At 33.2% G+C, this 26,297-nt stretch overlaps 1 pseudogene; it reads left to right on the forward strand.

Annotated features, from left to right (window-relative positions):
- Positions 1–6,533: 6,533 nt before the first annotated feature.
- Positions 6,534–26,297, forward strand: part of LOC149209464 (UDP-glucuronic acid decarboxylase 2-like) — a 34,534-nt pseudogene continuing 14,770 nt past the window's right edge.

Here is a 26,297-nt window from a genome sequence, read left to right on the forward strand (position 1 = left end):
TCAATAAATTAAAAAATAATTTATTATGATTATTATTTAAATATAATATATTTTATATAATAATATTTTTATTGCAATCAATATACAAAAATTTAAATATACTATTAATAAAAATTAATAAAATCATTGTTAATAAATTATTTTGCAATTTATTTACTCTTTAATCGTGATCACAAAAGTGAAATAAAAATTAAAATACCAACCTACATTTTTCTCAATAATTGAGGAGAGGTCTCAATAATTGAGGAGGCGTATTTATTTAGAGACGAGCGAAAGATAAGGAAATAGAATCTCGAGCGAAAAAGGAGAATCTAAGTAGCTATATAGAGACAGACAAAGAAGATGAAAGATACGATCGAAAGTGACGAAGTTGCCCCGACTGCTGAACCATGCGTGTCTGTTGAAGTGAATTGGATGAGAGTTCGATTTTCCTGTCAATCAAATTGAATGAATGCAAAAGCGCACTTCTGTTAGGGTTTCATTTCTGTTAGCAAAAGTGCACTTCTGTTAGGGTTTCACTTCTGTAAGGGTTTCAACTTCTAGGGAAAAATTTCGAATTGGGAGGGCGATTCTCAGTTGGCATAAACGTCAGTGTGGGTTTTTTCAAAGATATTTATTGAAAGATGTGTTATTTATTTTTGAGCTTGGTGTGACCTAGCACATTCTTAATAGAAAAAAATGTAGATGGTTTTTTTTGAGATTAATTAGTTATTTATGGGTATAGATTCATCATAAGTACAGATCTAACATGAGTGCAGAGGGATCAAATTTCTTTACATACAAACATTTTTATAGTGGAAAATACAATGTGTTATTTTTCATTGTTTAAATTGTATTTTTGAATGCTTAATAGAGTATATATAGGACGAAATAAAAAAATTTAACCGTAAAAACTTAATTTTTTCTATATATTAATATATATGAAGTTGATACCAACATAAATAGTTAATATAGATTTTCAAATAGTTTATTTAAATCTCTAGTTGAAATATTTTTGAAAAGTATAAGATTTAAATATCTGATCACACATTTTTTTCACTTTTAATTACTTTAGAGTGTATTCATTTTTTCATTATAGGCCACATTATTTTTGTATTTAGAACATAATTTTTAATTTTTAGAAAAAGTCCCATAGGCTTTAGCGCACTCTTTAGATAGAGAAAAAGTTGTGTTGGGACAACCCCTCCCACAAGGAGGAGGCTAGGAGAGAAAAGGACCACTCTTCACCGGTGGACCCACGAGACATCAGACAAGGCAGCCTTGCTCCCTAACCTAACCCCAAAATTTCCAGTGAGGCATGGAGGGAAGGACAAACTTACACATCCCCTCGTACTAGGTTGTAGAATGAGCCTCTCAGCTCAATCGCATGGACTCTACTTGTGCATTTCAATGAATTAATGTTTTGAGAGACAATATAGTAAAAGAAAAGCTAAATCATTTTCTTTAAATAAAATCTTAAAATAATGTTGTGTGAATAAGATCCATCTTAAGTAGAGATATTCTAATAGTAGAAAGGGATTAAGTCTCATTATATGAAAATTTATTTTTAGAATGCAAAATTTCAAAAAAGATTTACACATCAAGATATTTAATCCTTTTTAGTACTGATAAATCATGATTAAGATAGATATATAGCAATTTTTTGTCTCTCTATATAGACCATGTGTAATTGTTCATGGTTTAATTTGTATTTTTGAATAGAAAAAAATTCCTTATCTTTTCCATGCTACCATAAATTTTGGACACATCATTTATGAACCCCACCTAGACATTCCTACAAAATGACTGGTAAATTTAAGCTTCAAGAATGATAATTTATTATTATTAATATTTTATATTAAAAATTGAATGAGTTACACATTTTCCTCTTATTTAAAAGTAACTAGACTATATTTCTTTTAATTGCTTTTTCTTTTCAAGCATTAAAATATTTCACTAAGGTAAGGTAAACATTAACACACATGTATACACACAAGTTATATATATATATATATATATATATATATATATATATATATATATATGACACTTACACTTTCTATCGATATATATATATAGAAAAAGTGTTCATATTGAAATATATTAGTTAATATGATCTTCAAACTGTTTATTCAAGTCCTATATTGAAATATTTCTAAGAGATTTTTTTTTTATTTTTTAATTTTAATTACTTTATTTTTGTAAAGTTATATAAAATTATATTATTTAACATCGGCATCTAAATATTTTTTTAATGAAAGTGAAATATCAACGAATGAAGTAAACACAATGAGAATGGAATCATTAATGATTTATAGTGTTTTTAATATAAATTAACGAGATATATATTAATCCTAAATTGTGATTATTAATCCTAAATTGAGTTAATCACAGAATTATACATCTCAAAATTGTAAAATAACCCTTTAAATTCAATAACAGTAAATAAAAAATAATATTTTTAAGGCCTATTTTATTTTATGTATTTATTCAATTGGGTTGAAATTGATAAAGCAAATACAAATCACCGAAGTAAAGTAAAACAAAAACAAACTAAATTTTAACCTCCCTAAATTTTGTATTCTCCATTTAGCATACTCAATGGTTTTTAATAGCAAAATTTCCGGAGAGAAAATCAATTATTTATTATTTATAATCATTCTCGAAATTAAAACATTCCGATCCAGCAACTTTCATTGTGTCTGTATTTCTAACTCGGAATCCGAGAATTTTATCCAATCACTTAAATATATGAGTACTGTAGACAATCCGATACTGAAAATCGCTATATAGATATCTCAAAATCTGAGAATTTATTCTATCACTTGCTTGCTGAAAATCTTAAAGAGATCCACGATCTGAGAATCGTCATAACAGAAAGCCTTCAGCGAGATCCAGAGCCTGCAACAACCATATTAAGAAATGTAAACTAGAAAGAAAATTTATTATGAAGATTTTTTCAAATATCTAAATGAGATGAGCCGACTGTGACAGTTAAATGGTTCGTTTCCTTATTACACATTATTGTGTAAATCTAAAAATTCAAAATTCAAATTATAAACGGTTATATATATTATAAACCATAAAATTCAAAATTCAAATCCCATGCAAGAAAAACAAAACCAACCAAGCAGAAACACTGCACTTACAGGTTATGGCTGGGAGATTGCACTTAGCAGGAAGTGATATCACTGCTCTCACAGACTTGCAGACGCAGCCAGTACTGGTTCCTTTGAGGGCATCACAGCACTCAGATGAGGGCTTCACTCCATTGCTAGACAGTCCCACTGCTGAAGTGCATGGAGCCAATTTGTCCATGGCATTTGAGCAATCTTGAGCCTGCGCTGCCGCAACTATGAGCAGTATTGCCAAAAGTGCAGCCAATTTAGCGGATGATCTGGGTGCAGCCATCTTTGGGAATGGGGCAGGAGAGGATGAGCAGGATTAGTTGAAGGCAAAGAAGGGATTAATGGACATTGATAATGGGTGCTTGGGTTGGCCATATTTATATGAGATCAGGGGCAGAGACAAGTGGATGAATAGAGTATTCTCAGAGTGCTTGGAGCGTGGCTCGACAGCCACTTGGACACGTAATTGTTGCCGAGGTTGTTTTAATGTGGTGTCATGCTTCCAGTGTGAATTTTCACGTTCAAACTGAGCATAACCGGCCTGGAATAGAATAATAAAAGATAATTAAATTACTTTTTCTTTTTTTATTTCTGTAAGATGAAAAAAATAATTGTCAACTCTATTTATAGGTGGGTAATACTATCGTTACACTATGAATTTTAGGTGCAAGTGTCTATGTATGCCTCTTGGTCAAAGACTTGCCCAGACCCAGATAATTGGGTGTTATTTGAATTTATTATATCTATCTATATATATATTATATGCATTGTTGTCTTGGGTAGTTGGGAAGGTGCAATATTGTCCTTCTCATCTGCATTCCATACAAGTTATATATGTCGGGTTGTTGTGCGCAACATATGTAAAGATTACACTGGATTGTTGTTGGATGATGTAACATCTGTACGATTATTGTATCATGTTGTATCATATTGTATAAAGTTAATATAAAGCTTCTATAGGGTCTTACTCCCCTCAATTTTATAATATATATATATATATATATTTTTCTCAAACACAGAGAAGTTTGAGAAGTTGGTGATATTTAAACTTATAAATTTTTAATACATAATAGTTCATTTTTAAGACACTTGTCAATTCAACTACTTTGTAACTAAATTTAAAATTATATTAAATCTATTTAATTTTTATAGAAAGTTGAATGTTAACTCGATTAGATAAAAGAACAATTTATTTATATTTAAAAAAAAAAAAAAAAAATCATTATCTTATGTTCAGGTAGCTTTATCATTATGTTCCATTTAATTATAACCTTCAAAATCGCCATGAATATACTATTTGTGAAAATTGTTACTTAAAATATTGTTGCAACCTTCCAAGATTTTATTAACTCTCTTTAGTGAAACTAAATGATTACAATATTATAGAGGACATGAACATAATACGTGTAAGTTCTAACCTCATGAAATTGAAATGATTGCGCTATCAAGTACATTGATTGCGTTGAAGTTTATGAAATTGAAATGATTAAACTATAATCAATGATGTAAAAGTACATACTTTCCAATTCATGGATATGTAAGGTGTAAGCTCATGAAATTGAAATGATTGCGCTATCACAAGTACATTGATTGAGTTTAAATTTATGAAATTGAAATGATTAAACTATAACCAATGATGTCCTACATATTTTAGTGGATTAAATATATTTAAAAAAAAAAAAATAATAAAAAAAAAGGTTATTTGTTGTGAAAAATGGAAAATATTAAAGAGATTTATTGAAAACAAAATCTTAAAAAGGGATTTTATAGAATTAAAAATAAAGTTTTTAATAAATTAAATATTAATTAATGGTTAACTAATTAGTTTAAATTTATTTTTTAATGATGGTGAATTAGTAATTTGTTAATAATTTAGGTGAGCTTTAGGTAAGGGTTATTTGTTGTGAAAAATGGAAAATATTAAAGAGATTTATTGAAAACAAAATCTTAAAAAAGGGATTTTATAGAATTAGAAAATGAAGTTTTCAATAAATTAAATATTAATTAATGGCTAAATAATTAGTTCAAATTTAATTTTTAATAGTTGAAAATAATTAATATTATTTTGTATTAATGGAGAAATGGTTACACAAGTTGTAACGTATCTCCTTAGTTTAGGATTTGTTCTTAGAGTTTAGGAGTTTGGTTGCAACTTCTTGATCTCTAGTGATGTACTTAATGATGTAATTGTTCATTTGATGAATGTAGAGTGTACGGAGAGAGTTCTCTTTGTTTGAGTGCATTCTCTAGGTGCAGTACTCACCTGTGAGCTGTAACTCCTTCTTTTTCAATTCAAGTCTGATTTTTAGCTTGGTATCGGAGCACAGAGTAGGGATAGCCTTAATTTTTTTAGGATGCATCATTGATTACATAACTGTAGTGGCGGTGGAGTGTACAGAAGCATTTGTAGAATCAGGTGGACTGCAGTAACACCTGAAGACAGGTCTCAGATGACTGATCATCTTTGAGCGGAAAATAGGGTTGGCGTGGTTTTGTCATGAACAGTTGCACCATTTTTGAGTGGAAGAAAGGGTTGGCGCTATTTATTAAGGAACAGTTGTGCCATTTGGCGCTATTTTGAGAGTGATAATCGCGCCAGCGCGCCAGAAATTGCCATTGGCGCAAAAAAAAAAGCCTTAATCGTGGCAATTTCGTGAGTCGATTTTTTTTTCAGCGCGGGTATTTCACCGTCGAGTAGCGCCAACCTCTTTCTCTTTGGAAGATCTACAATTTTTTGCAGATCGGCCTTGCCCGGTGGTGGCACTTTGAAATTTTAGATCTTTTCAGTGGCAGCAGATCGGAGTTGCCAGGTGGTGGTGCATTGAAGTTCCTGATCTACTCTGTGGCAGCAGATCGGACTTGCCCGGTGGTGGTGCATTGAATTTCCTGATCTACTCGGTGGTAGCAGATCGGAGTTGCCTGGTGGTGGCGCATTGGAGTTCCTGATCTACTCGGTGGCAGCAGATCGGAGTTGCCCGGTGGTGGCACATTGGAGTTCCTGATCTACTCGGTGGCAGCATATCGGATTTGCCCGGTGGTGGCACATTGGAGTTTCTGATCTGTTCGATGGTAGCAGATCGGATTTGCTCGGTGGTGGCGCATTGGAGTTCCTAATCTGTTCGGTGGCAGCAGATCGGACTTGCCCGGTGATGGCGCATTGGAGTTCTTGGTTTGTTCAGTGGCAGCAGATCGGACTTGCCGGGTGGTGGCGCATTGGAGTTCCTAATCTGTTCGGTGGTAGCAGATCGGATTTGCCCGGTGGTGGCACATTAGAGTTCATGATCTGTTTGGTGGCAGCAGATCGGACTTGCCCGGTGGTGGCACATTAGAGTTCCTGATCTATTTGGTGGCAGCAGATCGGACTTGCCCGGTGGTGGCTCATTGAAGACTTATTCATCAGAGGATCAGAAATTTTATCAGTCCAATATGAATAACAATGATGAGTACTCTCTTAAGCCAGAAAAGGCGTGGTCTATTATCAGGCCAGTAGACTATTTGCTCAGGGAGCAGTGGCTGCTGTTTATTTTGATAGGAATCACCATCGTATCGAATTTTTTTATCCTTCAGCCTATTTTTTTGGCTTCTAATGCTAATGAAAATGGAAGGTTTGTGCCCGAAAAACCTCATCAGGTTGTTTATGAGACTCCTCTTTCTCGGTTTGCTCAGTATCATTCGGGTTCGATGGTGAATTCAAGGGTTAAAGTGCCCTTAGGTTTGAAGAGAAAGTCCCTGCAAGTTGTCGTGACGGGTGGAACTGGCTTTTTTGGCAGTCATCTACTTGACAGGCTCATGGCAAGAGGCGACAGTGTTATTGTTGTCGACAATTTATTCACAGGAAGGAAGGAGAATGTTTTGCATCATTTTGGCAATCCGAGGTTTGAACGGATAAGCATGATGTTGTGGAACCCTTATTGTTGGAGGTTGATCAGATCTACCATTTGGCTTGCCCGCTTCCCCTATGCATTACAAACACAATTCTGTGAAGACTATCAAAACTAATGATGTGGGAATCTTGAACATATCCAGACTTGCCAAGTGTGTTGGGGCACATTTTTTGCTTACAAGTACTAGTGAGGTTTATGGAGATCCTCTTAAACAGCCTGAAACTGAAGCTTACTGGGGCAATGTTAATCCCATCGGAGTCCATAGTTGCTATGATGAGGGTAAGAGAACAACCGAAACTTTGACTATGGATTATCACAGGAGAGAAAATGTTGAGGTTCAGATTGCTTGAATTTTCAATACATATGTTCCGCGAATGTGCCGTGATGATGGTCGGGTTGCAAGTAATTTTGTTGCTTAGGCTTTGCGCAAGGAGCTTTTGACAGTCTATGGAAATGGGAAACAGACAAGGAGCTTCCAGTTCATTTCTGATCTGGTTGAAGGCCTTATGCGACTTATGGACGACGAACATGTTGGTCCTTTTAATCTTGGGAATCCTAGGGACTTTACAATGTTAGAACTAGAACAGGTTAAAGAAGGAAAGGATGACTCTAACAGTGATTGGCACATTCCATTGCTAATGGAAGAAAACAGTGAGGAAGATGAAGAGCAGGAGCAGAAACAAGAAGAAGAAGTAACAGGAAATGTAATCAATAATGTAAGCCCAGAAAAGGCTGAAATAGAGAGATTTGAGGTAAGTCCCCTACCAAGGAGATCAAGTAGGAATACTCGATTACCTTCTAAATTGAAAGAATATGCATTAATGTCAAAGTTTTTAAACATTTTAGAACCTGCAAATTATGAGGAAGCAAGTAAATCTGATGCATGGAGCGCTGTAATGTATGAGGAAATAGAATCAATAAACAGAAACCATACTTGGGATTTGGTTGAATTGTCTGAAGGTAAAACCCCCATAGGATGCAAATGGCTGTATAAACCAAAAATAAATGCAGATGGGAGTATAGAAACTTAAAGCTAGACTGGTAGCAAAGGGTTACTCACAACAAGAGGGAATAGATTTCGATGACACCTTTGCTCTTGTAGCCAAATTAAACACCATTAGAATGCTAGTTTCCTTAGGAACAAAACACAAATGGTAGTTACACCAGCTAGATGTTAAGTCTGCATTTCCAAATGGTGACTTGAAGGAAGAAATTTATTTAGTACAACCTGAACGTTTTGTGAGAAAGGGGCAGGAACATCTTGTGTGTAAATTGAAAAAGGTACTTTATGGTTTAAAATAGGCACCCAGGTTGTGGTATGAGAAAACTGACTCATTTTTTGTGCAGCATGGCTTTCATAGGAGCTTGAATGATCCAAATCTGTATACCAAGTTTAATAAATAGAGGCAAATTATTTTGATTTCTTTGTATGTAGATGATATGATCATAACAGGGAATGCTAACAATCTTATCAAAGAAATCAGATGTCACAAGTGTATGAGATGGAAAGACCTCGGAAACCTTCATTATTTCTTAGGATTGGAGGTATGGAAAGACTCTAGACAAACCTTTCTTACTCAAGGGAAGTATGCCAGAAGCTTGCTGGAAAGGCTCAGAATGGAGCAGTGCAGATCAATAGCAACACCATTATAGCAGAACTTAAAGTTGAGCAGTGACGACGGTACTAAAGAGGTGGATGCAACCATGTACAGATAGCTAGTTCGCATTTTGATATATCTGACTACAACTAGACTAGATTTGGCATATTCTGTTAATGTGTTGAGCCAGTTCATGTCAAAACCACTCGAAAGTCACTGGGTTGCAACAAAAAGTGTGTTGAGGTATCTTAGTGGTACTAGTAATTATGGCATTTTGTACACTGACACTTCTGATGTTATTCTAGCAGGTTTTTTAGATTTCGATTGGGTAGGTAACTTGGATGATCGAAGATCTATCATAAGTTACGCATTCAGCATTGGATCCAGGGTCATAGCATGGAGCAGAAAAAAGTAGAGCACTGTAGCTCTCCTTCATCGAGAGAAACAACAGTCAAAAGAGATATCTGTTGAATATTGTAAAACTTGTGATAACATGGCTGATATGTTTACTAAGCCTCTTGGGCGTGTAAAGTTTGAATTGTTTAGAGGGATGCTAGGAGTTCAGGATAATCCTTTCTCCATTAAAGGGGGGAGTTGAAAATAATTAATATTATTTTGTATTAATGAAGAAATGGTTACACAATTTGTAATGTATCTCAAATCATGGTGAATTAGTAATTTGTTAGTAATTTAGGTGAGCTTTAAGTTGTCAATATAAAATTAAGAGTATATTCAACATATCAAGCATTTGTGATTCAGTATGAGATTTGAAATTGGGTGGAGAGAATAGCATCCTCTTTTACCAACCACCCTATCATCCCTTTACAAGACAAAAATTAATTTAAATTTATACTAAGGAAAATATTATATATAAGAAGGTATTACTTTTTTTATTTTTTGATCATTTATATTAGTTGTAATTTTATTTAACTTTATTTTTGTGTTGAGGTTATATATAATATTATATTGTTAAATGTTTTTAATGTAGTTGTATTGGGAGACTATCATATAATTGAGATTTAAGAGTTTTGTTTTTTAAAATAGTTAGAGATTTAAAATTTATCTTTTTGGAGAATGTAACTAGTTTAGGTCTTCATAAGTTGTACCTTTATGTAATTTATGTAAAAAGCGAAAGAAAAGGAAAATTATTATTATTTTTCTATAAAAACATGTTCTTCATGCTTTTAGGTTTTGATTTAAAGATTCAAAATCCTATTTTGGACCTATTATAAAACAAATTGGTCAAATCGGAGTCCAAATGAGGGAGATATCGTTGATTTAAAATCAGCTATGTTGTAGAAATTTTTCTGACAACAATTCATGGACGACGGATCTTCTATCATTTTTGCAGTTTTTGTGTAGAATTTCAAAGCATATCTAATCTCCTCTTTAAAAATCACCCAATTTCAAAAAAAAAGGGTTGAATCGGAGTTCGGGTGTGGGAGATATCACTGATCTAAAATCAACTATTTTTTCAGAACATTTGTGATGAAGAAACAGTTGCAGTGCAAATTCAGAATGTCCAGATAAGGATTTCCAGCACATGAGAAGATGCAGAATGGTCATTATGTTTCTAAAAACAAGTTATAATAAAGATTCTAAGTTATATTGACCGAGTTCTATCAATTTGAAATCTAGAGCAACATTCGGAGCACGTTTCCTTTGGAGACGTGTCCTCCCTCCCCGTTTTAGTAGGCACCTGCTTCACATTCATCAGTTTCAGCATAGCAGCATCTAGTTTGGGTTCTTTGGAGATGTGCCCTCTCACCCTAGGCTATGTAGGCACCTGCTACTTCATCAACAATCAACATCACGGTTATGGGTCAACCGCACAAAATCCTTGTCATCGATGTCCATTTGCTAGGCCGCACATTGTTAGTATTAAAGTTGGCCACCACCATTATAGGGTATCTATATCATCGAATCTTCGTTTGTCATGGTTATGGGTCATCCACAAACCCACACTTCATCGAAGAACATTTGCTAGGTCACACACTGTCAGTATCATAGTTGGTCACAAGCATTACAGGGTATTTCTATCATTGGATATTTATTCATCATGGTTATGGGTCATCCACAAGCCCATGCTTCATCGAAGTCCATTTGCTAGACTTCACATTATCAGTATCACAGTTGATCACAAGCATTACAGGGTATCTCTATCATTGAATCTTCATTATTCATGGTAATGGGTTAACCACATAAAACCCTTCTTCAACGGCTCTTCATATTCAACAAAGGTTTTGGGGGAGGGAACTTCACGGAATGGGGACCATTTCTTTTCAAGGAGGGAGGAATGATCCGAATAGAAAATGGCATCAATCCATGGTATTCATCCACCCATACTATTCATCTGCCGATGGTATTGTAAGTGGCATCCACCCATGGTATTTATCCATTATGGTATTGTAAGTGGCATACACCCATGGTATTCATTCATCCATGGTATTGCAACATCCACCTATGGTATTCATTCACCCATGGTATTCATCTGTGGTATTGTAACAAAAAAGAGTTATAAGTAATAAGTTGCATTTTAACCTAGTTACCAATCAAACGAGAAAATGAACTGGTACCCTTTTTTTTGAGGTAGCAAAAAATCACCCGATTTTGAAAAGTGGTGATGCCACAATACACTTTTTTTAGCATATTTTTAGCACTTTAAATTTTCTTATGTATCAAGTATGAACATTTTTTTTTAAATGTTAGAGATTTTCATCTTGATTTTGAAAAGTGTTGATTGAGCATCAACACATTTTTTTAAAGAGTTTATTTTTTACACTTTAAATTTTTTAGAAAATAGTCTTCCAGGTTAATCATAGTGTAAGGATTCGGTCGACATTTCAAACCAGCTAATGTGGTTCATCCTGAGGATGAACCACATTAGCTGGTTCGAAACATTGACCCAATTCTTACACTATGATTAATCCAGAAGACTACTTTCTAAATTATGGATCACAAAAGTCTTAGATTTAACACTTTAATTTGTTTTTTATATACCAAGTATGAACACATTTTTTAAATGTTTGTGATTTTCATGTTGATTTTGAAAAGAGTTGATGCATCATCAACCCTTTTTATTTAGAGGGCTTATTTTTTACACTTTAAATTTTCTAATGTATTAAGTGTGGATATTTTTTTAAAATGTTTATGATTTTCATGTTGGTAATAAAACGTAAAGATAAAAATAGAAAACATGACCAAAAAAACTCAAAGAAAAATATATATATATATATATATATATATATATATATATATATATATATATATATATATATATATATATATATATATATAACTAAAAAAACACCCATAAAAATGTAAAAATTAAACAAAATTAAATTGTAAAAAATAAAAAATAAATAAAAAATGGAAAATATTTCAAAAATCATAAAATTTAAAGAAAAAAATTGAATATTAAGAAAAATAAAAAATAAAAATAGCATTAGGAAAAGGATTAATGGGGGTGGAAACCTTATTCTGGTCTTGAAAATAATTGTAAAACAACAAACCTTGTAATGTGGGATAAAAAGAAGTTCCTTTTTGAAACTTTAGTCACTCATGTTATCTCATATGGCTGTGAGGTTTGGGGTTGCAGCATCTCCAGAGAATCATGGAGAAAGATTGAGCAAATCCATAAGCGTTTTATAACTCATAACCTGAAAATTAAAAGTAATACACCCTATCCTATTCTGCTTATAGAAGCAGGTCCTTCACCTATTGAGAGCCTAGCTATGATTAGGTTTCTGTTGTATAAGCACAAACTCAATAACATAGATGATCATAGACTTCCTAAGCTAGCTTTAAATTCCAGCCAAAACCACCTAAGGCTAAATCGGGGGTGGCATAAAGACACAAGAGGTGGTTGCATGCATCCCATCTCCCTGCCCATGCCCACAGCGAAACCCGCCTGGGGGTGGCCAAATTTTTTTTTATTAATTTTTATTTTTTTTATTTTTTATTTTTATTAAGTTTTTTTATTAATTTTTATTTTTATTTTTATTTTTTATTTTTCAAATTTAGATTTCTATTTTTTTTAAGAGTTATTTATTGTTTTATTTTGATTTTTGATTTTTATTTTTTTTATATTTTTTATTTTAATGTTTTTAATTGTTTTTCTTTTCTTTTTTAATTTTTAATTTTTATTTTCTTAATTGTTCCATTTTCTTATTCGAATTCAAGCTTTTGTGATCCATAACATGTTAATATAAGTAAATTTTCAGAATAAATCACATTGAAAATATTTGATCGACGCATTTTGAACTAACCACTGTGGTTCATCTTTAGGACAAGATGAAGAGACAGGTCATCCTAACAGTTAGAAGACATTGGCTATATTTGACTAAGGGAGTAAAAGGGAAATTATATGGTTTATATATATATATATATATATATATATATATATATATATATATATATATATATATATATATATATATATATATATATATATATTATTAATATTTAATTTATTTATTTACTAATTCATTTAAATAGCTATATTTGACCATGGGAGGAAAAAGGAATATTTTAAATTGTTTAAATAATTTTTTATTACTTAATAATATTTATTTATTTATTTATTCATTTACTTACTTATTCTTTTATTTATTCGATTATTATTATTATTATTATTGTTATTATTATCTTTTTTAATCACTCAATCCAACTTGGAAAAAATCAAGGATCATAAAAAATTATTAATTTGGTATAAAGTAGGAATAAAATGGTTCTTAATCATAATAATATTAATAATATAAATAAGTAATAATACTAATAAAAATTAATTACTAAAATAAATAGGGAGGGTGTTCCTCTCTACCTAAATAAACAAATAAATAAATAGAAAATAGAGAGGGTATTCCTCTCTACCTAATTTCTATATCCATATATGTAAATAATATTACTAATAAAAAATTAATAAATAAAATAAATAGAGAGGGTAATCCTCTCTACCTAATGAAAAATAAATAAAAGGAAGAATGAAAAAACAGGGTAAAATTTAAGAACCCCCCAAATTTATAAATATAATAAATTGGCGAATCTCCATGGTATATAGGAAAAATGGAAGGCGATTTTATCAATAATATAATATGTATATATAATTTTTTGGCGAATCTCTCACCAGGCATGGCAAATATTTTACACAATTATAAAATCTTGTAAGATCTTGGTGAATCTTTCACTAAATAATAAAACTTTGTAAAGTCCTAGTGAATCTTAGCATTGTGAACATTTAGAGAATCTTTTGAAAAAGTATAAAACCATATATGACAAGAGCCACATGGTAGCAAGATCACTGTTTTTTTTTTCACATTTCCACGACATGGAACTTGTTTATAAATTATAAAAAAGCCAACCAAGCCCCTTATAATATGCAAGTAAGCTTATAACAGAGTCTGATACCTCTACTATGCTTGCCTTCATTCAAGTGTCATATCTGCTATACTTAACACTGTGAACCACAACTCTCTCAGAACTCAACTCTATAGTGTAATTAAAACCTTTAGAAATTGAATCTAACAACTCTATAAAAAGGATTAGTGAAATAGAAGCTTTTGTGAATGAGCCCACTAACTATCACTGCTAAACAATCAATCTAGACTATGAAGTCTTCCATCTTGATCACAATTGTGCTCACGATTAAGGGAGTGCGACCACCTAGCCTGACATAATGGTCATCATAACTTCCAATAATCAACAAACACCTTGCAAGGACATCCTAGCTCATGTCTCATGAATTTTATTCATCAATCTTAACTAATATAAATCTTATAAAGATAATATTAGAATCCTCTCCAAATTCATTTTTCATACAAAGCTAAAGGAAATTTTCTAGCTCAAGGCACTAGCCGATACCAACTTTGGTATTTGTGACCACTTTGTGGGGATGCACCTACCCTGCCTCGTTGGGTTTCTGCCTTGTAACATATTTCAAGGATCACAAGACTTTCCAATCTTCCTACTCCATTAAACACACTTTATATGCTATACATAGTGAATGGAAAAGAAGCATTATAGAACACACAATTTCACAGAAGGAAGAAAAATCTTAGCCAGTTCAATATCAAAATCTTAACCACTGATTACTAAAGAATAACAAGTAGTGTAATGAATTCTTCCAAGTTATTTATTTACAAGCTGTAAGGAATGTAGTGGAAGGTAAAATATTACTTAGGCAACCCTTCAATATTTTCTACTAATATGTCTGTGCATGTACATATGAAATTAATAGCATTGTTGAATACAAAGTTTCCTTTTCTCTTGCCTCCATTTTGACAAATCAGTGTGAAATCAGTATCACTTTGAATCTCCTTTCCTGTGTGGATGTTTTGAAAAATCAATGTGAAATCAAAGTCACTTTCAATTTCCTTTCCTGTGAGGGATCACATCCACAGCTGATTAGTAAAAGATAATCTACTATATATTATGTTCAAGAAACTGACTGCAATCTATAGTGGAAATGAGACCTCAATTCTTATTCTGAATTTGAATATCTCAAGACAACATAAGAGATAAAAATGCATATGGCCTTAGTAGCTAGAAAACAATCACTCCATCCTTACAAGACCACCTATATTTCGGCACTTAATCTAAATAATGGCACTAGTTGTAGTGCTTATTTGCATTAACACCATGGAAAAGCAACAACAATGTTTCAAAGCACACTTACTGGAAAAGTTGTAATGCTTCGAGAATATTTAATGATAGCATCTGAACCTCATAGCTATGGTGGGGAAACTAGGGAACCCAAATCTTTGAAGATATCTCATACCAAATCCGAGAAAAAAATCAAAAAGGGAAAAAATCAAAATCTATAAATCAAGCAATGAATTGTTTACAAATCAAATACAATTCCTTCAACTAACAGTTAAATTGTGGTGATATATTTAAATATCTAGTAAGAGGGGAAATTCAAACCATGGAATATTACCTTTTTCATTACTATCATCCCTCAGTGACTGAGATTACAAATCAATACTTATGGAAAGATTGTAAGAAATTCTGTGAAATAGTAATGCATAACCTCTATTTTCAAGCAACAAAATCAAGACATTGTTACAACAAGAGCCATAATTGATACATAATCAATGAATCAAGTCCTTGTATGGCACAAGCTTGTTTCACAACCTCTATTTTCTCAATAACAAAATCAAGACATTGTATGTGGTTATTTCCAAAAGGAAACTGCATTCTAATTTGGAAGAGGATCTTATCAAAAGACATGGATTTATTCAAAGATACAAAGCCTAATGGGTTACTGAAAAATAAGTTGGAATATGGGATCATGATACTTAAATTGAAAAATATGCTTTCCTTTTAGAAACATTACAGTTATACAATGTTTTTTTGAAAGCATTAGAATTTGAAATTGGGCCTTTCTATCAAGATAAATTTTCATTAATAGAATGTACTTTCCTACCTGAAATGTTGTAGATATCCAAGAAAAACTTGAAAAGCATAAGAGAACTTAGCATAATGTACTTTCTTTCCTTCCTTAACATTCTTAAAGAGTTGAGGTTCCCCAAGTCATCAGGTAACTTTCAAAGGAAATGACAGTTAGTAATAGTCCAATTCACAACTGAAGATGTGTCACAAATACGAAGGGGCATCTCCTCCAAATCACAAAAGTGCTCCAGGTTAAAATCTAGCATTATTGGAAGCTTAATGCTCGACTGGGTGTTATTGAACCCAGACATTTTTTCAATCTTCACTAAAAGCTTAAAGATAGCTTCTCTAAGTCCTACATGAATTTACTATGCTCTTGAAGTGGGGGCACATGCAGGCTCTCCAAGTGAATAGCTAAAACTAATTGAAGATAAGGTTAATAGATCATTCAGTGTGGATCTCTTTAACCCATAATTGAATACTATGTCTCTCTTGAACCCATAATTGAATACTATTAGGACTTTCAAATTTTTCATGGAACTCAAAAATGTTGGAAGAAAGTATTTGCTTCCAGAAAAGAGTAAAACTAAAGCCTCTGCTTGAGGACAATTGATGTCACACCACTAACACTTCTCCATGGAATCTGTATAGGTAAACCACAAATGCAGAATTCCATTAGAATATTGTGTTTATTGAATACACAAATGAAATCATTTCATTTCTTTAAAATATCTTTTGAAATCAAAATTACCGAAATTACATATTGATAACCTAGTGGGTGTAGGATAAAATTCACCCATGTCATTCACAGAAAGCCTGAGAAAAAACCTAATACTATATATAAAACCAAGAAAAATTCAAATTCATCACTTCTAGGGGCCTCGTAACCACCCTGCCAATACACAAGTATGTTCCTGTTTGCAGCTAGAAAAATTACCCAAATTACAATCTATTTACTCCAGCATATGTTGAAAAGTTATAGAAGGATGACTAGTGCAATCAATCCATTCCTTTTAGCCCTGGATTTATTTCAGTTTAAAATAGAAGTATACAAATATACTTGTCCAGTGTCTATGCTTTAACCATTCACGTTAAGATGTTTTTACAATATCATTTCTTAAGTCTATTTAATATCTTCATTATCATAAAAACCAACCTATATCCATCTTAACTCCACATCTACCACTCTTAGGGGGATGAAATCTATTTATCCCTCTGAGCACTTGGTAGACCCAGAATTAAGATGGATCTAAGATGATAGAATTTCCCCTTTAAATAGTCTATGCTCAAATGAATACCATGCTATTACCCTGGGTCAATACCATGGGTTATCATAAACCTGGAGCTTAAAAATTACTATTAGTAATTTATAAAAATTAATAAAATTAATAGTTGATTTTTATTTTATTTTTTATTTTAACCAAGCTAAAATGTTTAACATACATTAAATTACAACATCCATTTTTACTCTTGATCCACCAAGCCCCAAGAGGATCAAATATTTTTTCACTCTATGCTAGTTTGCATATCACGATATTTGATACCTCTCGGAGGTTAGTAGATCCAGAGTAAAGATGGATCTATGGTAGTTTAATTCCCCCATTTAAATAGGCTACATTCCACATGAATACCATGGGTCAATACCATGTGCCATTTTGGTGGATACCATGGGTCAATACCATGTGCCATTTTGGTGGATACCATGCGTCAATACCATGTGCTATTTTTATTTTTATTAATTCTAATATTAGGGTTAATAATGGTTTTTTGCATGGTATTAATAACAATCTAGTCCATGGTATTTGTCCCATAGTATTTTGCCCATAGGTTTCACCTAAATATAACAAATTTTTTGAGTGTTCGTAAATATAAAAAAATGTTTTATTTGTTTACCATACCTCTTGTTTATTTATATTTTTATTAATTTACCATACCTCTTTTACAAATATGGTATTTGGCCCATAGGATTCACTTAAATAAAACCTCTTTCTTGGGCCTTCATAAATAGAACGAGGGTTATGGACTAAATATAAAAAGAGGTTTTATTTATTTACCATACGTCTAGTTTATTTATATTTTTATGTATTTACCATACCTTTTGAGTAAGTATAAAAAGACGTTTTATTTATTTACCATACCTCCACTTTACTTATATTTTTATTTGTTTACACCCTTGCATGTATATAAGGTGACTTATGGAGTAAATAGAAAAAATGTTTTATTTATTTACCACACCTCTCATTTATTTATATTTTTATTAATTTACTATACCTCTTTTATATATATGGTATTTGGCCCATAGGATTCACATAAATAAAACCTATTCTTGAAAATGGGCGAATGGATTCACTTAAATAAAACCTATTCTTGAAAATGGGCGAATGGAAGGTTGTAACTCCTAATTTCAAGGGCTAAATTTACCTTTTTTACCCTCTCCCTTAAAATAAGGTGGGCTATTTGAGGTGATTTGTAAAAATTTACTATGATACAAAATATTCGCCCACTAAAAATTTAAAACCCCTTAATTTTGCCAAAGGGCGAACATTCACCCCTAAAATTTTCTATGGAAAAAAAGGATTAGAACGTAAAACAAACAAGAAATGGGATAAAAATCTCAGATAATGACAAAGAAAAACTAAGAAGAGAGGGTGAGAATCCAACAGGTACTAATTTTCTAGCCGCCATCTCTATTAATATTAATGGAAGACCTCTCAATTTTAATGGCTTCCCTAAACTTGCAGTGATGAAAATGACAAATCTTTGTGATAATCCTAGCCTCCTCAATGCATATATGATGCTTGGTCTTCTTTACATGTTTCACCAAAGTTGAAGATTTGGTTCTCCTGTACTTGATATCAACAATGTGTTCCTTAATCCTTTGGTTAATAGATCATCCCTTTTCGCCAATTTATGAGGTTCCACAAGAACATGGGATGATATAAAAAAATTTCATATCCATAGGGTTCAGAGGGTCTTTAACAGGTTTTAGGGAGCTTCTAATGGTGTTGAGTGGTCTAAAGGTTGAGGAAACATTATGCTTCTTTAGAATTCTTGCAATCTTGTATGTCGTCCCTTGGATGAAGGGGAGGTGAACTCCTGAAAAATGATCAAAAGTGTTTATTTTAACCTTAGGACCCTTACTTGCTTTGAGGAAAGCTTTAACACCCTGCTGCCTACTATAAACATTCTGGACAAAAACATTAAGGAGATGGGACCTTTCTTTAGAAAGGTGGTCTTCATCATAAATCCTTAGAGCACTAGTGATTAACGTGCTAAGAACACCTAACTTCTGAGCGAGAAAATGATAGGAACTCGCATGAAGATACTTCTCACTATGAGTCTTTTTTTTATACACTTGATGGGAGAAAGATCCATCAGCTTTCCTTGAAATGAGGACATCAACGAAAGGATGGAAACCCTCTACTTCTCGCTCCATGGTACACTTTATGGAGTTAAACAGATTATTATTATTTTTTATTTAAAAGAATGTTTTGTATTTAAATAAAATGTTTTTTATTTTAAAAAAATGTTTTCATTTTTATTTTGTTAATTTTTTTTTTTGTTAAATTGTGGTTTTTTTTCTTTTTTTTTTCTTTTCTTTTTTTCTTTTATCTAATTTTTTGTATTTATAAGTTAAAGTTATGTTATTTTTTACAATTTTTTTAGTTTTTTTTGTCTCTCTTTCTTTCCTTTTTTTTGTCATGTTTTTAAGTTTCTTTTTATGCTTTATTTCTTGTTATTATTTTTAAAAGAAATACATGTTTTTTTTATTGTTTTTTTTTCTATGTTTGAACTTTTGGTGTTTTTGTATTATTTTGTGTTTTTTTTAATGTTTTTAATTTTTTATAGTATTTTTTTCTTTAGTATTATTATTTTTTCAATATTTAAATTTCTTTTTCTTTTTTATTATTTTTGTGTTTCCTTTATTTATGTTTTTTTTTAATATTTAAAATTTGCTTTCTTTTTATTTTTTTTCATTGTTTTTTCTTTTTATAAATATTAAAAAAAAAATCTTTTGTATTCTTTTTTTGTGTTTTTTTTTTCAATATCTGATTTTTTTTTTTCTTTTGTATTTTTCATTTTTATTTCTTTATACATTTATTTTTTTTATTTTGGTTTTCATTTTCATTTTTTTTCTACGCTAACAACCCGATTCCATTGTGGGCAATTTGATAGTTGATTTTAAAATTTTTGTTATAATGAATCGAGTCTGCCCCCACAATGTATCAATTTCATTGTTGGTCTTTAAGTTTTCATTACAATGGGTCGAGTTCACCTACACCACGTGTCAATTTGATGATTGATTTGTAAATTTTTGTTGCAATGTAACGAGTTGTCTTATGCTAAGATTTTAAAATTGCTACATATTTTGCATTTAAAAAATAAATTACTCTTGGGTGTTCATTTTGAAAGTTTTTTGTCATAAAATATTTTCCTTTTTCATGCTTGAAATATTTTGAAAACTTGAGATTTTTTGTAGTCATAATCTTTGGTTTTATTTGCATGGTTGAAAAATTGTCCAGATTTTAATATTTTTTTTAAGTCATAATATTTTATCTTTAATGCTATGGTCGAAAACAATTACAATTTCAAGGTTTTTTAAAGTCAAGATATTTTATCTTTAACTCCATTGCTAATAAATGTCAAAATTGTAACCCGATTTTCATTTTTGTTATTCCAAAATATATATATATATATATATATATATATATATATATATATATATATATATATATATATATATATATATATATATATAAGGGTGCTTTTTTCATCCATGTAAAAAAAATGGTTTTTACTTCCATTTAAAAAAATGTTGAAAATTTACCCTCAAATAAAAACATCGTTCTGGCATAAACAAATTTCATTTTTGGGTTGTTTTTTCATGCTTTTTTGGGATTTCTGGGCTCGAGTACCCATTTTGAGGTAATAGTTCCCGTTTCATCGGTAACTATGTTCTTTATAAAATGACAGATTGTCTAGCGCAATATAGATTTTATAGTTATTATCTTTTTTAATAAAAAAAGTTCCTTTGTGGTTTCTTTTTTTCGCTGAAGCAAGAGTCTTTCCTTCTATTTCATTAAGCCAGAAAATAATTTACATAATATACAAACATCCACCCAACACCGTGGATCCAGGAAAATTAAAATGCTAATTGCCTATGGCATGACCCCCAACCTTACAAAATTTACTTTTGAACCCTTGGAAAACCTACAAAGTTTGTGCAAAGTGGTCAGAATTACGAAAGAAAAACCCTAGAATCTTCCTCGCCTTGCTCCACTGACTTGCATCTTTGATCCTAACCATCCAATCTGCATGCGCAATCCAATAGCCGAGGAAGAAATCACCCAGCAAAGATGATCAGTGATTACCATCCCAGCCCCACCAATCTGCACGATCAATCCTATCCATAGATTTTCTTCACGAAATCCAACGACCGAGAGAAATATCGCACGGGACAAGATAACCGAACAATAGTGTGCAATGGGGGCAGTATTTTGTACCACCCCTCTGCCACGTGTAGGAAGCTGAATGACATCTCTTCCAATTCACTGAAACCATATCCCGCTTTCGAGTGGTGCGATTAGCCAAAAACCACCAAGGAAGCGATTTTGCCTCCCGAAAATTGGAAAAGGGGAAGTTATGGCTACTGGAAAAGACTTGCTTTCCATCCTTTGCATTCTTGCTACTATGCTTGGACTTGAAGCCATGGAAAGTTGAGATCCTTCTCAATGTGCACCATCTCAGGAATCTGAGAAATCCGATCGATTGTACACCTGGGTTTTCTGAGGCTGATAGTGGCCTGCCTCCTTTTACAGAACATTCTGACAGCTGATTGTGAACCGTTATGAGATCTGATCATTTCGAACCAGCCTCCTCGGCTTTGTGTCTAAGTGCTTCCCTGTCCTCTTCTGCTTGCTCGCAATGAAGAGTTTTTAGTCTACTCTGTGGCATCTTCTGCCACTCCATCGAAACCCTACATTCTGTACAACTCACCCCCTAGTTAGCTAGAATATCTGCCAGTTTATTGGCCTTTCTTCGAACATGGTTGAAACTTACTGTACAAAGTCCTTGAAGGTGACTCTAAATTCTTTTGGAAAACCCAGATTAGCCTCCAGTGTTTTGAGACTTTCTCTGACATTGTTCCACAACTAATTCTTTTCACCAAGTTAATAATCAACTCATAGTCTGCTTCTATGATGACATTTGAGCAATTGTCCTGCTTCAGAAACTCTAAGAATACTCCAAAGCCATTAATTCAACCATGTTATTGGTGGCTCTACCTAAGTGGCAATGGAAGATAAAGATGATGCAACCTTCTTCATCCCTCAAAACTCCTCCAAATCTAGCAGTTCCTGAGTTTCCTTTCGAAGCATCATGAATGTTGTATTTCAAATAACCTTTCGGGGGAGGATGCCAGAAATATTTCTCCCTTTCCATTGTGATTACTTTCCTATCTAGGCCTTGAGGAAAGAGCCCCAACATATTTAGTTGCCTAAGAATTCTTAAATCATCCACTGAGGGAGAATTCTTAGGGTGATTACGTACTTTGGTGCCAACTGTCTCCTTGATTTGTTTCAAGATCAGCTCAAACAGTCGATGTGGGGGATTCCTGTAATCCTTGAATATTTTGTTGTTCCTTTCTTTCCAACCATTCCGTATAATGAAGCTTGGCGTTAGGGCCCAAGTCAAGCTAAGGACTTCATAATCCAAAAAGTTTCTTCTCCAATTATTTAGGGTATTAATGATACTCCCGTTGTCCCTGTTGGTTTGTTGAAAAATGGTAGTGAATGAATCCCATAACCAGGAGGTGAAAATACATCTATTGAGAATATGCTCCATAGTCTCCTCTTGAGCTTCACAGAGTTGGCATCCAGAAGGCCCCAGAACACCTCTCTTCCTAATATTGTCCCACGTCAAGATTTCCTTGTGATGCACTAGCCACATGAATAGCTTGATCTTCATCCATCCTTGGTGCTTCCATAGGTTCTGCCATATCTTATCCGGAACATGGGAATCTAGCTCAAGGAGAATATCCTTTACTTCCTTAAGATTAAAGGTACCCTCTTTATTGTTTCCCCATATTAGCCCCCCCTGTTACTAAGATCATCCTTTGTTCCAACATTCTCATAAGAGCCTATGCTTATGTTTTCAAAGGCTTGTCCTCTCTGCAGTCAATGCTTCTCCATATTCTCTACTTTCTTGTATTATAAGTGTGATCCAAGAAATCCTGAACCTTGGGTGTCTGACTCGTGTTTAAGGCCCAAAAATTTCTCTTCTAATAGTGTAGGTTCTTGTTGCCATTTATCCTCCCAGAATAGCACTAGATCTCCCTCTTTGATTTCCCAGAAACTATGTTTTTGTACTAGGCTTCTGTTCTCCCAGGCTTTATTCCAGATGTAAGAGCCCTTTATATTTCTAGACATTTTGATGAGATCATAGGTTTGCTAGGAGCTGGCATACTTTTCTTTCTAGATTCTTGCCCACTGAGCCTTTGGATCATGCACCTAGCACCACCATAGTTTGGCCCCTAAAACATTGCTTAGAATATCTGGGTCATCCAAACCTAGGCCCCCGTGGTTCTTGGGTCTACAGATTTCTTCCCAAGAAACTAAGGCCCACTTCTTCCTTGTCTCCTCCTTACCCCAAAGAAAGTCTCTTTGGATGTTTCTGAATTGTTGTAGGACTCATTTTGGAGCTGGGAGAGCTGATAACATGAAAACAGGGATTGATTGAAGTACCGTCTTTGTAAGAACCAACCTACTTGCCAAATTTAAAGATCTGATGGTCTGTTTTCTAACTTTGTCCTGCATCTTGTTGATCAACGGTTCCCAAATGCTCTTGTGCATCGGTTTAGCCATTAGGGGAACTCCCAAATATTTTGAGTGGAGGGAACCCCTTTGAAAGCTTAGAATTCTGGTGATATTTCTCTAAATAGCAATATTAGTATTAAAGAAAAAGATTTTTGATTTGGAGAGATTAACTTCCATACCTGTAGCCATGGCAAAGTCATTCAGGATTTTTTTGTATGTTGTAGCTTCTTTGACTGTGGGGATTCCCTGTAACATGGTATCATCTACAAATTGTTGATGATTCAGTGCCTAACCATTCTCCATTACTTGTAGGCCTTTAATCTTACCCATTGCTTTAGCCTGCTTGATAGACCAACCAAGTCCTTCCATCATAAGGATGAAAAGAAAGGAAGAGAGCGAGTCTCCCTGCCTGAGGCCTCTAGAAGGAATAAAAATCTCAGAGGGAGAGCCATTCACCAATATTGAAAAGTTAGAGGAAGTCACCAGGGCCATAACCCATTTGACCCAATTATGATCAAATCCAAAAGCAATTAGGACTTTTTTGATGTAGGTCCAATTCACCTTATCATAAGCCTTAGCTATGTCTAGTTGCATGATCATTCCAGCCTGCCTCTTGCTGGTTAACGAGTGAACCACCTCATGAGCTTGGATGATGTTATTTAGGATTTGTCTGCCTTCCACATAACTGGATTGTTCCTCTGAAGTAAGAGTAGGAAGTAGAGGTTTGAGTCTATTAGCCACTACCTTGGAAATGATCTTGTATACCACATTTCATAAAGCTATGGGTCTATACTTATCAGGATTTTGAGCTATGTCCTACTTAGGGATCAGGGAGATGAAGGAGGTATTGAGTGCTTTCAGAATAGTTCTATTCAACCTGGAATCCTCCACTACATTCAATATATCCTGTTTAACAATATTCTAGCAAGCTTTAAAAAAATCCACATTGACACCATCTAAGCCTGGTGCTTTGCCATTCTGCATTTCTTTGAGGACCTCATTGACCTCCTCTTCAGTAACTGACTTATTAAGGTTGAAATTGTCCTCTCCAGACACTAGTTTAGGTATGTGTCTAGTTACGTCCTTGATGAACCGCTCTCTATTTGAATTGTTTTCCTGAGTTATGCCTCATATGTGCTGAACAAACATAGCTTCTATGTCCTCCTGGGAGCTATGAAGTTCGCCATCCTCATCCTTGATCAAAGAGATTATGTTATGAGCTTTATTAGCCATGGTGGATCTATGAAACAATTTAGTGTTACGTTCTCCTTCTTTTAGCCATTGTACCCTGGACTTTTGTTTCCAAAATATTTCCTCTTGTTTACACAAATTCTCCCATTCTTGATGATGTTTATCAACCTGATCACTTTCGACTTTATCAAAGCCTTCCATGATCAAAGCTTGGTTGAGTTCTTGCATTTTATTTTCGACAAATTTTTTATCCACAAAAATGTTGCCAAAATCATTCTTGTTCTAATCTTTAACCCTGAGCTTGATGTGCTTTAGCCTTTTATGTAGAAGGAACATTCTCGTTCCTTGAATCTGCAAATCTTCTAACCACCATCTTTTAATATTGTTGATGAATTCTGGGTGGGAAATCCAGATATTTTCAAATCTAAAAGGTCTGTTCCTGGGAGTACCTATGCCTGTGATCTCCAGTTGAACCGACCAGTGGTCTGAGCCTCTAAATGGGAGAAATTTTGTTATTATTTCCTTATCTAGAAGCATAAGATCCTCTAAGATAATGAATCTGTCTAACATGGAGGCTACCTGAGCCTCTCCTCCTCTTTTATTATTCCAAGTAAAGAGGCCATTATTCATATCAGTATCCACTAGTTTCATATTGTTTGTAAAGGTTGGAAATGCTAGAGTCCTTGCTTAGAGCTCTGGTTCCTCCTTTTTTCTCCGAAAAATATTTGATCATGTTGAAGTCCCCTCTCAAGATCCAAGGTATCCCTGCATGTCTGTCCCTAAGATTCACCAGTGAATCTAGAAACCTAAGTTTATCATTTATTCTTTGTGGGCTATAGACATTTGTGACTAGATAGGTATTCATGTCTCCTACAGGCTTAATCACTATAGATAGATAATTCCTAGATGCCTCAACATCTATTATGCTAATTATTTGGGGGTTCCAAAGAGTGAGTATGCCCCCTGTTGTATTCTCTGCTTTGACTTCTAAAAACTCAAATCTGCCGAGCCATTTGGTGTAAATTTGTCTTAATTTTTGAATGGAACATTTTGTTTCTTGGATGAAGATTATATCCAGCATTGCTTGTTTCATTCTATTACTCAACAATCTCTATTTTCTTTTACTACCAAGACCCCTGATATTCCAAGATGTGAACTTCATTATTAAAGATTTGTAAAAAAGTAGCTGGCTAGATCTTTCATCTTACCTGAATCTATCATTAGCTTTCCACACTCCATCAAGAGCTCATTCTTCTTTTTTCTACCTCTTTTTTTTCCTGGATTTCTAGTTGCTAATCCAGGAGTTGTTTTCAT

Source organism: Pinus tabuliformis, chromosome 1_2 (assembly GCF_031772625.1).
Source record: "Pinus tabuliformis cultivar Carrire ecotype Pingquan chromosome 1_2, CPIR1, whole genome shotgun sequence".
Taxonomy (NCBI): Eukaryota; Viridiplantae; Streptophyta; class Pinopsida; order Pinales; family Pinaceae; genus Pinus; species Pinus tabuliformis.